We start from the raw sequence: 16,225 nt of genomic DNA, 5'->3' as shown, positions 1-16,225 counted from the left end.
ATTCACACTTGCTGTGCTAATTTTCTGTGTGCATGTGCCCTCACACATGTGCAGCACCTGCTGACACTTGCTAGTGTGTCTAACCTCTTACTGCAAACTCTTTCTCATGGTGGGGGTAGGGGGTTGTTCTCTGCACCTTGTTTTAGAAAAGTTTCCTTGTAGAACAATTTTATGTTTTCTTTTGCTGTGCCCCTGGCCGAGACTGCGGTTCTAATTTCTCCCTAACACATTTGTTTGTTTTGTTTTCTTACTATTTGGAGCCCCAGGCAGATGGCAAGCTATTTCTCAGGATTGGCAAGTGCAGGTTTTCTACCCAACTTTTACGGGATTTGACAGCCCTTTGAACATCCCAGCGTTTATTCTGAGGTCTCAGTTCTAGCTCATTCCATCAGGTTGGCCTGAAACACATTTCCATGTACGGGCAGCATTAAACCCTAGCCTCTAGCTCTAAGCATGTTCCCTCCAACTCGCTCAGCTCCTAACACCTAGGGAAGATTGCTGATTCGTTCAAGCATGGCAATGTTTTAAAATACATATATATTTTAAATATAAATATATACATATATACGTGCATACACACATACTTGGTTATACTCTATCCAACATTTGTATGTGTTTATAGCAACTTGGGTAGCTAATTTTACTTCCTACTGTCATTTGCGAGGATTCTCTTAAGAATTCTTAGCCTTCGTTTTAATTGTCCCTTCATTACTACAACACCTACCACATTTCACGTCCCCCCAGCCCACCCCAATGTATCCTCAAATGTATTCTGAATGAATAAACAGTGACACATATAAACTTTGACTAGGTATAGGTGAAAAACCAAAACGAAGAACCAGATAGATATTGAGGATATTAGTTACAGGAAATGGGGTAGACAATGTTGCATGCACAGCAATAAATGTACGCCCCACTCTGATTTATATATTACCCTATCAAAATAACTCCATGAGTCCCTGTGCAGTAATACTAGTTACACCTTCCCTGTCTGCCTTACAGGTTGTTGAGAGGCTCACATGAAAAAAAAAAAAGTATAGTATAAGATGTTGATAGTAATATAATTTTAATTAATTTTATATTACCAAAATAAGATACTAACATTTGTCCTCTAATTTTATTTCTCATGCAATTAATCTAAACCTAAATTTCTCCTCTAATTTTACATGTTGTACAATTAAATGCCTGAATACTGGCACTGAACTTCTCCAATTGGTACTCTTCCAATTAAAGCCAAATGATTAAAGAATTTCAAAATCATATCAATGTGCTTTCTACTTTCTACTTTCTTGGTTATACTCTATTCAACATTTATATGTGTTTATAGCAAATTGGGTAGCGAATTTTACTTCCTACTGTCCTCAGAGAGGAGTTGTTGAAGATGTCAACAATAATTGTGTATTTGTCAACTTCTCCCCTGAGTTCTATCAGTTTTTGTTTCTGTATTTTAAAGATCTGTTGTTGAATGTAGCCACATATTTAAGATTGTTAAGTCTTCTTGGGGAAATGATCCCATTATCATTATCTGATGTCCCATTTACCCCTAATAATAAGCCTTGTTCCAAAGTCTACTTTGATATAACGGTCATTCCTTATTTTGATTAGTGTTTACAAGTTTTTCCTTCTAATTTTAACCTTTCTATGTCTATGTATTTAAAGAGAATTTATTTTGGAGAGCATACGGTTGTGTTGCTTTTTTATCCAATTTTACAATCTCTGACTTTTAACTAGGGTGTTTAGATCATTTACATTCAATGTAATTGTTGATGTGGCTGAATTTAAACCTTCCATCTGACAAAGATTCTTTGCTTGGCCAAACTTTAGTCAGGCTTCTGAACCTTCTGCTAGGCCCATCTGTGCACCTTCTTTGTAAAATTCAGTTTCTAGCAAAGACCCCTGCTAAATGTGTTTAGCAAGAACATTCCTTGCCATCCTCAAAATTTGTTTATCCTCAATATCTCATCAGGTTCCTAACTGTCCACCATCCCCCGGATGACATCGCATCACCCTGGCTATCTTCAGCAAGAATCCTCTTAGGCGTCAGCCAGAATTCTCCTAACCCCTGACGTCCTCCTCTTAGTACTTTTCCATCCACTGACCCTCTCACTGATCCTTGGCTATAAGTCCCCACTTGCCCATGCTGTATTCAGAGTTGAACCCAATCTCTCTCCCCTACTGCAAGATGCTGTTGCAGTGGCTCCTCTACCTTCTGCAATGGTCCTGAATAAAAGTCTTTACCATGCTTTAACAGGTCTTATTAAATAATTTTTTCTTTAACACATCCTGCTAGTGGTTTTCTATTTGTCCCACCTGTTCTTTGGTCCAAAAGCTCTTTTTCTGCTTTCTTTCAGTTATTTGTTATGATGTCATTTCATCTCCATAACTGGTTTTTATTCTTTCTACGTTTTTCATAGTAGTTGCTCTAGAGCTTACTATAGATATATACATTTTTAGCTTATCACACCTACCTTCGAACAATACTGAACAACTTCATGCATAGTGTGAGAACACTGTAACTTTAGAATAATGTGATGGTTCATTTTATGTGTCAAGCTGACTGGGCTAGGAGATACCCAGAGCTGCTAAAACATTATCTCTGGGTGAGTCTGTGAGAGGGTGCTTCTGAAAGACATCAGCACTAGAGTCAGTGGACTGAGTAAAAAAAGACCCACCCTCACCAAGGTGGGTGGGCATCATCCAATCCACTGAGAACCTGAACAGAACAAAAGAGTGGAGGAAGGATGAATTTTCTCTCTCTCTCTCTTCTTAAGTTGGGACATCCATCTTCTCCTGCCCTCAGACATTGGAGCTCCTGGTTCTCAGGCTTTCAGACTCCGAAGCTTACACTTGCACCACTTTCCCAATCCCAGGTCCTCGAGTCTTTGGCAACGGACTGGGAGTTACAACATCAGCTAGGCACAATGAATTACACCACTGGCTTTCCTGGGTCCCCAGTTTGTAGACAGCAGATTGTGGGACTTCTCAGCCTCCATAATTGTGTGAGCCAAATTCCATAATAAATCTCCCCATAAATCTATATATCCTATATGTTCTACTTCTCTGGAGACCCCCTAATATAAACAGTATATTTCCATTTTCTTCTTCCATGCTTTGTCCAATGTTGTCATATATTTTACCTCTTATAAACCCCACATTACTATTGTGTTTGCTCTGGACAATTATCAATTAATGTAATTAAAAATAAGAAAAAATATAACATATTTATTCTCTTTTACCATTTCAGGGTTTCTTCATTTCTTTGTTTAGATCCCAACTGCCATCTGATGCCCCTTCTGCCCAAGAACTTCCTTTCATTTCTTACAGTGCAGATCTGTGGCAATAAATTCCCTCAGCTTTTGTCTGAGACATTCTTTATTTGGCCTTTAATTTAAAAATATATTTTTGCTGGGTATAGAATTATGCATCGACAGGATTTGAGCTTTTTCTCTTGATACTTTAAAAATGTTATTTCACTGTCTTAATGACTTTCATAGTCTCTGACAAGAAGTCTGCTGTTATTCTTACCCTTGTTCCTCTGTTTGCAATGTTTCATTTTCCTTAAACTATGGCTGCCTGCAAGACTTTCCCCTTTACCTTGGGTATTTCAGCAACTTGATTCCAGTGTTTCTAGAATTTGGAGGGTTCTTAAAAAAAAAAATCCCGCTTGGGGTTCTCTGAGATTCTTGGATCTGTTTGTCTTATTAGTTGTTTCCTGTCTTTCATTAATTTGGGATAATTCTCAGCAACTGTGCCTTCTAGTATTTTTTTTTTCTGGACAGTATCTTCTCTTTTCCTTCTGGGTTTCCAATTACATGTGTGTTAGACTACTGATACTGTTCCATAGTTCTTAGATGCTCGGTTTTGTCATCCCTCCCCTTCCCCACTCCACTTTCCTCTTTCCTTGTTTCTTCTTTTGTTTCACTGTTCCTTTTTATATTCTGTTGATTTAGCTTTCATTATTTTCTCAGCTACATCCAGTTTGCTAATAAACCCAATTTGTTTTTACATTTCCAACAGTTTCCATTTAACTCTTAAAAACTTGTTTCCTTATTTCTGTTGATATAGACTTTTCTCAATACATTTTTCAATACATTAATCACAGTTATTTTTAAGTTCCCATATCTAAGTTATCTCTGAGTCTGTTTCTGTTGATTGCTGATTGCTTTATCTCTTGATTTACAACACGTAATTCTTTCTTGCCTTGTCTCATAATTTTGTGCTGAATGCTGGGTATCATTTGCAAAGCAGCAGAGACTAAGTAAACAGTATTTCTTGTCCAGCAATGAATTCACATGTTCTTCTAGCAAGCCATTACTAAGGTTGATTGAGTCAACCTAGTCAGGGTTTGAGGGAGATGGCTGCTATTGTTATCTGATACACCAAGCATCAAAATCCCCTAGCCATGGGCTGCTGTCTTGTGCCTAGTGTGCTAGACTTTTTTCAGTGTTCCTGATCATCCTGTAGTTCCTTGACATTTATGTCACAAAGGTGACACAAATTCCTCTTTACATTCTTGCTCTCCGGAGATGACTGTTATTACTATGTTACCAGGTGCTAGGCTCCTTGCTCTCCCTGGCCCAGCCTAAATTTTAGGAATGATCCATATACCTGGACCTCAGAGTGGGGCCTTCTCAGGATCTGTGCATCTCTTCTCCAATGCAACTAAACTCTGCCTGATATTTGTCCCTGTCTTGGGCATGAAAGAGTTCCTGTCCCTCATGCAGCAGAAAGAGAACTCTGCTTTGCATCAGTGAAAGATTATGAGCCTAAGAGTCTGTCCTGCTTTTGCTATTACCCTTCATCCCAGAAGCAGAGGATCTTGCTGGTCACAGGGCAGGAAAGAGGGTTTCCTAAACCTCTGCCAGAAATAGATCTTTGCTGAGTCCTATGGGCTAGAGGTTTTGTTGCCCTCCTGGGAACTCTGTCATAGGAGAGAAGGCTGTGGGGAAGCAGGTGTTACATCATGCCTGTGTCCCAGTGGCAGCTGAGATTATCTCCCGCAGAACAGCACGATCAAAAGAGGTTCTGTCTAGTCTCCAGGCTTGCTCATAAGCTTTCTTAAGAGTACCCAGTGGAGGGCTGTAGAAAACAGCTTATGAGTAAGTGTAACCTTCCCCTTGTATCTGGGGTACCTGGTTATCCTAAACTGATGCATTAGCCCATACTCAACCTTAAGAATGCATTACAATTTTTGCTGAATTCTTCTTATGCACTTCTATGGTGGTTACCTGTTCCCCCTGTGCTCTGCTAAATGTGAAACAGTTCAAGTGTCCTGTCTACTCTCAGATGGGCTTGTCACTCTTTGGGATTTAAGAAAAGTTATTGCTTTCTAGATAATCTGGCCTTTTTTGTTTCTTAAAATAGAAGCAATGTTCTCTTATATCCTAATTGGAAGAGAAACTCCACCTTCACAGTAAGAACAAGGGTAACATATCAGCTTCTTCTTTTGTTAAGACATTGAGCTGGTAACTATTTTCACAAAAAAAGAAAGAAACAGTAAACAGAATTTTTTTTTTTTTTTTGAGACGGAGTCTCGCTTTGTCTCCCAAGCTGCAGTGCACTGGTGCGATCTTGGCTCACTGCAACCTCCATCTCCCGGGTTCAAGTGATTCTTCTTCCTCAGTTTCCCGAGTAGCTGGGATTACAAGCACCCATCACCACACCCAGCTAAGTAAACTGATATTCTCAATGAGTGAACATATGAGTACACTCTTAAGAATTTATGTGTGCAGACCCCAAAGTGAGCAGACTATTCTGGAAAGAAAAGAACACCACCACTACTCTATTAACATGGATAACAGCTTTCATGCATAGAATACACTGTAATGGGGCAAATAAATTGAAGCCCACACTGTGGTCATTCTCCACCGCAGTAAGGGTTCATGGGATGTAGAGTAACATGTTAACTGCATTAAGTCTTTATTACATATTTTAAAACGATATTACTGTTAGGTACAGGTAGTTGACTATACAAAATTAACTGAATAGATTTTGTAGTGGATTTCTTTCTCCACTATGCAGCCATTAAAGACTGACCTTTAAGCTTTCAGAACAACCACAGTTTGCAGAACCTGACAGTGTTAATGATTCTCTCTTCTAGTCCTTATGTGCTGGTAACCTTTGCTCTGATTGCTGCATGCCAGGTAATTAGAGCACAGTGCATGATAGCACTAAAACATGTGGCACAGACTATATTATACACACAAAACTAAATGTGTGTATACTGCAGATGTTTGGCTTTTTAACTATGTTTTACTTGTATGTATGAGTTTTGCCCTCGGAATGAAAGTGACCCAAGCAAAAGTAGCCAGGGCCCATAGAGTAGAGTGACACAATGCTGGCCCAAGCCCTTTCTCTGACCTTTCCCCTCAGTGTGGCCTTCTCATTTTGAAGGACAAGGGCTATGTCTGCCTGCCTCCACTTTACAGCACTCTGCTTGGAGTTAAGTGCCTACTGACAACTCCCAAAAGATACTCACTAACATAACATTCCCACCGCCAAAGGAAGGGCCTCGGCTTCCTAAACTCCTCACTTCGCACACTGCCTTCTAGAGCCACACTGCTTCTTTTTAAAGCTTTATTAAAAGTTGCGATTTAGGGGGAAGGAAGGAAGAAAGACCACATAAAATTCAATCAACCTCATTTCACTGGGACAAATGTTCACACTTTGCTCTTTGAAATGTGGTCTGTATGTTTCCACAGGATGGGACACAGAGAGGTACAGTGAAGCAGCAAAGGACTAGGAATTGGGGAACCGGGGTTCTAGTCCAAGTTCTGCCACTAACACTACACGACTCTGTGCAAGTTTCTTCATCAGGGTGGGCCTCAGTTTCTTCTCCTGCAGAACAGATTTGCTCTCTTGGGTTCCCTCCAGCTCTGGCATACCTTCCTTTTCAGTTAGACATTCAGCTGGCTTTCGGAAACTACCATATCAGATTCACCTACTCTCCAAACATTCAGTGTTTTCATGATGCTTTAGCTAGTGGAAATGCAAAAACTGAACAAACGAAAATAAAACAAACCCCATTCCTCAAGATGCTAATGGTTTAGTGGCAAAGACAGGCATATAAATAAAGTTACAACACAGTGTGATAAGCACTACATTAAAGGTATGTCTCATTCCTGGAAATTAAAACGCAACTAGAAATACTCCATTCTCAGTGGGGAATGGGAGATGACATGGCATCACAGACCCCCCAGCATCCTGCTCAGCATCTTGAAGCTATTCAACAGACGTTTGAGGATGGAAGAGTGAAGCTCTCACTCAAGGCTTAGAAGCAGCATTCCACCATTTTAAAACGTCACTTAGCTTTTGCTATAAAGCCTCAACAACTAAATAATAAGTCTCCCAGAAAAAGGCAACTTTGTGTCTATGGAATAATGCAATGAAAAACCTCTGTCAAGTACCTATTTTTAGAGGCCATTCTGGGACACAGTTTGTCTTTCAAGGGCCACAAAATGGCATATAAAGATCCTCCAGGTAGAAGCTAATATGGTTCTAACTGAAAAGGTAGGGATTTGAAGTCTAGGTCAAGATTTCTCTCCACCAGGGTTTTCACCATTAGTTCCTGTCTTGCAGTTTCTCTGTTGTGGGAAATCTTGGAGTAAAAGTGAAGAACAACATATCATGGGTGGGGATACAGAAGTGGTGTGGGAGCCTGTGAAGATCAAGCCTTTGGTCTCCCTGCCCTTCTCTTCTAGCCATGGACAGGGTAAAGGGAGCTCTGAAAAAAGCTGCTGTTCTACAACTTACCACCCTCTACATATCTATGCTTCAATTAATTTTTATGCTCTGTGTTATGTTCATTTAATTCAGACTTTTTAAAGTTAAATAAATTACTAAATTCCTATTAGATTAAAAATATTTTTAAAATATACCCATATTTTATTTCTAAGTCCTTTTAGACCATGGTGTCCATTTAACTAGATACTCAGAACATGTGGGACTCAAGAATACATTTAATATTTGAACCTACATCTGTTTTATAGTCCTTTATTGTGCATAAAAATTTATTCTGATGCATATTACTAACCCAGGAACCTCCGAGATGCTTTGACCAGGAACTATTTTTCTTTCCTGTTTTGATCAGCCAGATAAAATCAGCTACTTAATAAAAAAAATTTTAAGATAAATGGAACCTTGGAGATCTAGCATAACTTTATTTTACAATCAAGGATCAAGACAAAGAGACCCAAAATCTCCTGCATCCTGGAGCAGACACTAGAATCTCGGTCTCTCACTTCCACTGGTGCTCTGCCCACCACACCCCCATTGTAAACGCTTCCTACAGGTCCCATTTATAAATATGCCAGTAAGCCAAGGCTACTTCATTTCTGTGTCTTACCAGGATAAAAAGGCAGCCAAGGAGGGGAAAGTTGTCTGCTTTGGTATTCAAGTAATCCTTGACTTCTAATATGATGCTTCTATTCATTCTCTTTCCCTCTATCCCAGCAGGTCCCTCCCCATTCTTAACCATCTAAGCACCTGATCATTTGTCATTAAGAGTCAGCTCTGACCAAAAAGGAAGGAGGTGGTTTACATTTCCAAGGTTCCTTTTATATCAGATTTTATTATCTTATTAAACAGATGGTTTTGTCTGGTCCTTCAACTCCTGACACTGCCTTGTTGCTGATTGCATGCATAAGCTTCAGACCCTCTATCTTACTCTGTTTTGTATTTTTGATATACATGACTTTTTATAACATGACTAACCTTTAGTTAACCACTGAGGTGGCCCAGATATTTGTATCCATCCCACTTTCCCAGCCAAGGATGTGATCCATCTGCATCTCTGCAGACCATGATTCAGTACGACATCTGGTAAGTCAAATTCCATTTGATGTCTGCCAGGAAGCTGTGTGCATAAGACTAGAATATATACCCAGCCTCCAAAGAGACTTACAGAAATGCTGCTGTGGGTAAACTAAGGAAAACAGCAGTTTAAGGTGACATTTCAGACAAGGAAGAACAACAATCTCCATTTCCTTGATTTGGGATTAAATGTAATCTACTTTCCATTTAAGGCTGCAGCATATGCTAAGCATATTTCTCCATTAAAATGAGACACTTATAAGCAGGTTGTGTATGGCATGTATGTGCATAACCTTAGCTCATTTATAGGAAATCCTTTCAAAAATTATATAATTTGAAATGGAAGATTAAAGAAATAGAACATAATAAACAGAGCACCTAGACTAGGCTTCTCCTTTGTTTCAAACCCACAGAAATGATGAAAAAGATGTACATTTAAAATATGTGCAACAATACTACAGGACTACAAATGATAGATAACCTCCAAAGTTGAAAGGCAACGGGATGAGATTAAAGGAAGAAACCACAAGCCAAAAATATGACAGGAAGGACTGTGGCCATGAGATGTGTGGTTGGAGAACCACAATGAAAAGATCTGGGCAATTTACATCAGAGAAATACAAATGGCAGCCAACCATCAAATTGTCCTTCGAAAGAATTATATCTAATAAAACTAGGAATATGCATACTATGGACCGTAGCATTTCCATCTCTTATTCTGAGAAACATTCTCACTTGTGCACAGAATTCACGTACAAGAATGTTCACAGCAGCACTGTCTGACATAGAGATAAACTGGAAATGACTACCAATAGGGGAAAGGCAGCTGTTAAAAGAAACAAGATAAATATATATATGGAGTGTCCTCCAAAACATAGCAGTGAATGAAAAATACAAAGTTCACAATTACAGTATGCCATTTAGTAAAAAGTACTATGTAGTCCTACATATATGAAAGAGACGGGGGGGCGGAGGTGGGGGAGACGGCGGGGACTGAGAGAGAGCGAGAGAGCGTGTGTCAGAGAAGGAAACGTCTCAAATTCATAATAATGAATTTATTATTCTAAGGGAGGAGGAACAGAGCTGAGACTCAAAAGGTACTTTAATTGCAAATGTGTTGCAAGTTTTTAAAAGACGTAGATATTCAGGTGTTATCTGCATGATCAATATTTTGATTTTGCACAAACAACTAGAAGATACTGGATATACAAATAACAAACCATTACAGGAAAAAATTGTAATAAAGTCAGCAATGGACAAGAAAGTATTAATTTTTTTAACAAAAAGGAGGCACTAATAGTGATTATGGCCTTCCAAATAATCACAGTAAGTGTTAATGGGTGAACTCACTATTAATGGCTAAGACTTCGTATTCGTCTGTTTTCACACTGCTAAAAAGATACTCCCAAGACTGGGTAATTTAGAAAGGAAAGAGGTTTAATTGAATCACAGTTTCACATGGCTGGGGAGGCCTCAGGAAACTTACCAACTGGCAGAGGGCAAAGGGGAATCAAGGCACCTTCTTCACAAGGCAGCCGGAGGGAGAATGAATGCAGGAGGAACTACCAAACACTTAAAAAATCATCAGATCTCATGAGAATTCACTATCACAAGAACATCATGGGGGAGACTGCCCCCATGATTCAATTACCTCCACCTGGTCTCTCCCTTGACACGTAGGGATTATGGGGACTACGACTCAACATGAGATTTTGGGTGGGGACACAGCCAAACCACTTATAGAATGTGCCATGCACTGTTAAGAATTTTACATATATTAGCTCATTTAATTCTTATAAATGAGACAGAAACTATTAATATTTCCATTGTATAGGGAAGAAACAAGCACTAATATTTAAGTAAACTTGACAGACACCACACAGCCAGTTTATGCAGTGCCTGAATTCAACCCCAGGCAGCCTGGACTCAGTCCATGTCCTTACCACTCACCAAACAGCCTCCACTGAACAAAGCAGCAACACACCGAGTTGTTTAGGTTTTGTAAGATAAATATTCAAGAATACATCTAAAATGAAATAACTAGGAGTGATAAAAATAAAGAGATTAAAAATATACACCAGGCAAATGCTAACAACAAAAGGGAGTCAGGTTCTAAGACACAAGAGAAACTCAAGGTGAACGCAACAAAAACAGATGGAGGGGAAGACACTTATCATATTCAATTGGTAAAAAAAAAACACTAAAAATGACAATTATGAACTTTTATTATCCTTTTGTAGAAGACCCAACATACTTTTCTCAGAAACCAATAAAGACCAAGATTTGAATAATACAATTAACAAGTGTTAATTGATAGTTTTTAAAAATGTTATACATAAATGTGAGAATGCATATTTTAAAAAGAAAACACGGAAAAGTTGTAAGAAAAAAGCTATGAATTAGGTCACACAAAAAAGTTAATTGCAATCACACAGAAAATTACAATCACACAGTAAGCACAATACAATTCAATCAGAAATGAACATGTAAAAATCAAGGGATGTTGGTGAATTGTCTCCAGCATTTTCATCATTGAATCTGAATCTGGCCCTGTTCTGGCTTCTGACCTTGTAGTACTTCAGGTGAGGCCTTTGACTACACCCCAGGGACAACAAGTCAATACTGATGACAACTGGAATGGCAGATCTCCAGCCTCCAGAAATAAAGAGCTGACCATCCCAGCCATGCAAACATATTCACTAATTAGGGGTCTTCTGTCCTGCACAGGTATTGACTCATGTACAGCCCCCCAAAAAGAGAATACAAACTAAGTGCCCTGCCAGAAAATGGAAGAAAAGGAAGAAGATGACAAAGAGCAACTACTTTTATGGGGGTTGGGGAAAGTGCAAAAAATAAAACCAAAAAATAATCCCATATGGCTCCCAAAAATTTCATTCTGGGGTAAAAAGGAAAAAAAATGCTATTAAAATGAATAAAAGTACAAATCATATATCTGATAAAGATCTGACACAGAATATATAAATTCTTGAAACTCTATAATAAAGTATCCAATTTCTTAAAATGGGCACAAGATTTGAACAGACACTTCACTAAAGAAGTTATGCAGATGGCAAGCAAGCACATGAAAAATGCTCAACAGCATTAGTCATTAAGGAGAGGCAAATTAAAACCGCAGGAGATATGACTGCACACTGATGAGAATGGCTAAACTTAAAAAGACTGTTCATACAGAGTGCTTATGAGAACATGGATAAACTGGAACTATCATCCACTGCTCAAGAGAAATAAAATAATCTTTGGAAAATGGTTTGCAAGTTTCTTAAAAAGTTAAACATACATTTATCACAAGATCCAGCCATTCTACTCCTATTTACCCAAAATAAATAAAAGCATGTGCCCACATAAAGACTTGTATATGAATGTTCATGCAGCTTTATTTGTAACAGGCAAAAACTAGAAACAATCCAAGTGTCCCTTAGCAGGTGAATGGATAAACAAACTGCATTACATCCATACAGTGAGGTACTATTCAATGATAACATGGAATGAACTACTGATACATGCAACAACAAGAGATGAATCTCTATGCTGAATGAAAGCCAGATGAAAATACTACATACTGTATTATTCCATTTACATAACATTCTAGGAAATATAAACTTATCTATAGGGACAGAAAGCAGAGCAGCGGTTATGTGAGGGTAGGAGGGAAACAAAAGGGAAAAATGACCAAGGGCCATGAGGAAACAATGGTCACCAGTTCAACTACATTGATGGTATCATGGGTGTATACATATTTCAAATAACTTATCAAATTATACATTTTAAATAAGCATAGTTTACTGTATGTCAATTATTCCTCAATAAAGCAGTTTAAAAATGAATCTGTGGGCTGGGCACAGTGGCTCACACTTGTAATCCCAGCACTTTGGGAGGCAGAGGCAGGGGGATCACAAGGTCAGGAGATCGAGACCATCCTGGCCAACATGGTGAAACCCTGTCTCTATTAAAAATACAAAAATTAGCTGGACATGGTGGCACGTGCCTGTAACCCCAGCTACTCGGGAGGCTGAGGCAGGAGAATCGCTTGAACCAGGGAGTCAGAGGTTGCAGTGAGCCGAGATTATACCACTGCACACCAGCCTGGTGACAGAGCGAGACTCCGTCTCAAAAAAAACCAAAACCAAAACAAAAACCAAAAAAAAACCGAATCTGTGGCGACAGATAATCTGAGTATGACAAAGTAAGAGATCACTGAACATTTATTTAATATGTACATTCTAACATGAAGGTCAAGTAAATGTAAGTTGACTGTTAGCCACACACAGGACTAAATATCATGATAAAAGAAATGAGACAGGAAAGACACATTTAGCAACCAGATAGACATAGCTCCAAAATGGTACTTAATAAAAGGCCACCTCTGATGGGCATAATACAAACACCAACGGAAATGCCTAAGAAAAAGCACTCCTCCTAGACAATTCCCTCATCGAACAGAATCTGCCTCACCAAGCTAATCAGAGTGTGCCACCTACAACAGTCTGAACACAGATAGCGCTTCTACAAAAGGCCTGGAAATGCAGCACAGCAGCAAAACAAGCAGATGGCGTGGCAAGCAGAAGCCCCGAGTTCTTCAAGAGCTGAGACCTCCATAAGCCTCAAGTCCTTATTCTAAATATGAAAGCAGTAATATCTGCCTGGTTATCTCAAAAGGCTGTGGTGAGATGACACACCTGGAAGCCCCCCAAAAACTATAAAGTGGAACACAAATACTAGACAGTATCCGTGTTAAAAAATAAATGCTTGCCTGACAAAAAAAGTTAACTATCTCCCCTTTTCACATTAATTGGATAGGAAGTGAAAGAAACCATTTATCAGAACTACAATCAGCCTGTAACCCATCATGACATACAGGAAAAGCCCAAAAGCTATTTAACTTTTATTTTCTAATATAAGCATTTAACACTATAAATTTCCCCTTAAAGTAGTGCTTTAGGTGCATCGCATATGTTTTGATACATTATGCTTTCCTTTTCATTCAATTCAAAGTATTTTGCCTTGTAAGCTCCTCTTTAACCATGGATTTTCAGGCTGTGATCATTAATTTCAAAATATTTTGGAATTTCTTGGGTATGTGATACTGATTTCTAGCTTAATTAAACTGTGGTCAGAGAACACAGATACATTCCTGAAAAATTACCTGTAAAGTGAAAGTATGGAAATCAAGTTCAATTTTCCTATGGTAAATTAATATGTAATGATATGCCCAAGGTCAAGGCAAGCTAGGATTAGAGATCAATCTTCCAGCTTCTAATTCTGGTATAATAGCCTTTCTTCTACCTTATGTTCTCTTTCAATATCATCTTAAAACCAAAAGACGTGTTATTCTCTCCCTATCCTTCCAAGAGAAAAAAGAAAGAAAGAAAGAAAGAAAAGGAAAATTCCATATACATCCTCTCATTTGATTTTTACAGTTCCATAAATCAGGCAAGACAGATGACAGTATTCTGCATATGAGGAAAGTGAAGCTCAAAGAAATAACTTGCCCTACTAGTCTGCTATGTCTCATTGCTCCTCAATTACCCCTTAAAATTAGAGTAAGACAGCTCACTGAAATCCATAAATAATTCAAAAACCTCATTTTAGCCACTATCACGATCACCACCACCTCAGTTCAGAGTAAATTACAGTAAAACTGACTAGGTTTGCTTTTGGTTTTTTGAGGTTTTCTTGAGATGGAGTCTCACTCTGTCGCCAGGCTGGAGTGCAGTGGCACGATCTCGGCTCACTGCAAGCTCCGCCTTCTGGGTTCACACCATTCTCGGGCCTCAGCCTCCCGAGTAGCTGGAATTACAGGCACATGCCACCACACCTGTCTAATTTTTGCGTGTCTTTAGTAGAGATGGGCTTTCACTGTGTTAGCCAGGATGGTCGCGATCTCCTGACCTCATGATCCACCCACCTCGGCCTCCCAAAATGCTGGGATTACAGGCATGAGCCACCGTGTCCGGCCAACTGATTAGGTTTAAGTTTTTAAATCTTGACTTCTCATACCCATTCATTACTAGAAAGATTCAGATAACAAAGAATTGGTTAAATTCCAGGAAAGAAAAAGTAAATGGGCAAAAACAGAGGTAGGAAGACTGAGATCTCAGCTTAATAAGTCATAAACTACATAATCACGTTTTTCACAAAAAAAATTTAACATGGAAGTGAATATATCAAGTTTTTTTCTCTTTCAATGTCCCAAACTATTAATTAGGATCTAAAGCTCTAAAATATTACCTGCTGTTAATATTTACATATTAAAGTATATTAATATTAAATATTTAATATTCAAAAATATTAAAATATTTTATGCTATTTCTATTTCTAATTAAATTTCTAAACTATGTTACAGAAATTAAATGGCTTTAAGGGTAAAAGGCACACACTCTTACCATGTAATTGTTGACTATGGGTTGCAGAAATTCCCCTCAAGTAGCATCACCACTTTGGCTCAGTTATCAGTAGTAGTTAACAGCAATCAAAACTCAAACTATAAAGAAAAGAAAAAAAAATTAATTACCAGTAGGCAAAATGCATTCAAGTCTTCAAGAAAGTCTTAAATTCAAATTTCACATTTCAACAATTTCAAGGGAGCTCTAATCCCTGAACTAGTTCTTTTTTAATTATGTTAAGGAGCTAATAAGGTGTGTGAAATCCTGTATAATTCCAACCCCCTATCCTGAAAAACCTCTGAAATTAACTTCAAGGACTCACAGTAAATAATAGCTGAAGGGCAGAAAAAGAAAAAGTCAAGTCTAAGTGTGTTCAACTGAACTGCTCAATTCATTTACTCAACAACACATGTATTTTAGGTTTTGTTACTGCCTACAGACTGAATCAAATAATAGTAATCATTCACATAAGAACTGTAGCTAATAAGTGCATTTGTATCGATTTTTCCCATAACAATATTCAAGTTCAATAAAAGTCTTGGAGATCATTTTATAAATATTCTAATAGTAGCTACAGGGATAAAATAGTAACAGATTTAATAACTGCCAAATACACCCTAGAAGGTGTTTCCAGGACACTGGACATTAACAGTAAGGCTACAGAGCAAACTGATCAATGTTGTATACCAATGTGCTAGAGCTATGAGGTAACAAGAAGCATGACATAGTTTCCTACTCAGAATTATGGTCTACTTGGGAAGAATACATACAAGAAAATTTTAGTGAACATGCATCCATTCACTCAGCAAGACTGTACCAAGCATCTTGTAGAAGTCAGCCCCTCTTTAAACACTGAACACATAAAAATGAATAAGAAAATGCCTGTTTGTGAAGGTACTCAGTCTTGTGAGGGTAACAAATAAATGCAGATAATTTTAATACGATAAGGTAGATGCAAGAAAGCGAGAGAACAGTGGCCCAGAAGTGGGGCGGGGTGCAGCTTCAGGAAG

At 38.4% G+C, this 16,225-nt stretch overlaps 1 protein-coding gene across 4 annotated transcripts in view; it reads right to left on the bottom strand.

The window, feature by feature from the left end:
- The window catches only part of WASF3 (WASP family member 3), a 131,279-nt gene that overhangs the window by 60,592 nt on the left and 54,462 nt on the right, over positions 1–16,225 (bottom strand). For 3 of the 4 annotated variants that reach the window (XM_004054285.5, XM_019039893.4, XM_055359720.2), the window contains exon 2: positions 15,216–15,313. The gene's annotated coding sequence lies outside the window, so the exon portion shown is untranslated. Of the gene's footprint in view, positions 1–15,215; positions 15,315–16,225 lie in introns of those variants that run through there. The other variant, XM_055359721.1, reaches the window with a different exon arrangement.

The sequence above is a fragment of the Gorilla gorilla genome, chromosome 14 (assembly GCF_029281585.2).
Source record: "Gorilla gorilla gorilla isolate KB3781 chromosome 14, NHGRI_mGorGor1-v2.1_pri, whole genome shotgun sequence".
Classification (NCBI taxonomy): Eukaryota; Metazoa; Chordata; class Mammalia; order Primates; family Hominidae; genus Gorilla; species Gorilla gorilla.
The sequence above is the reverse complement of the archived record's forward strand: the minus strand, read 5'-3'. Positions and strand labels throughout refer to the sequence as shown.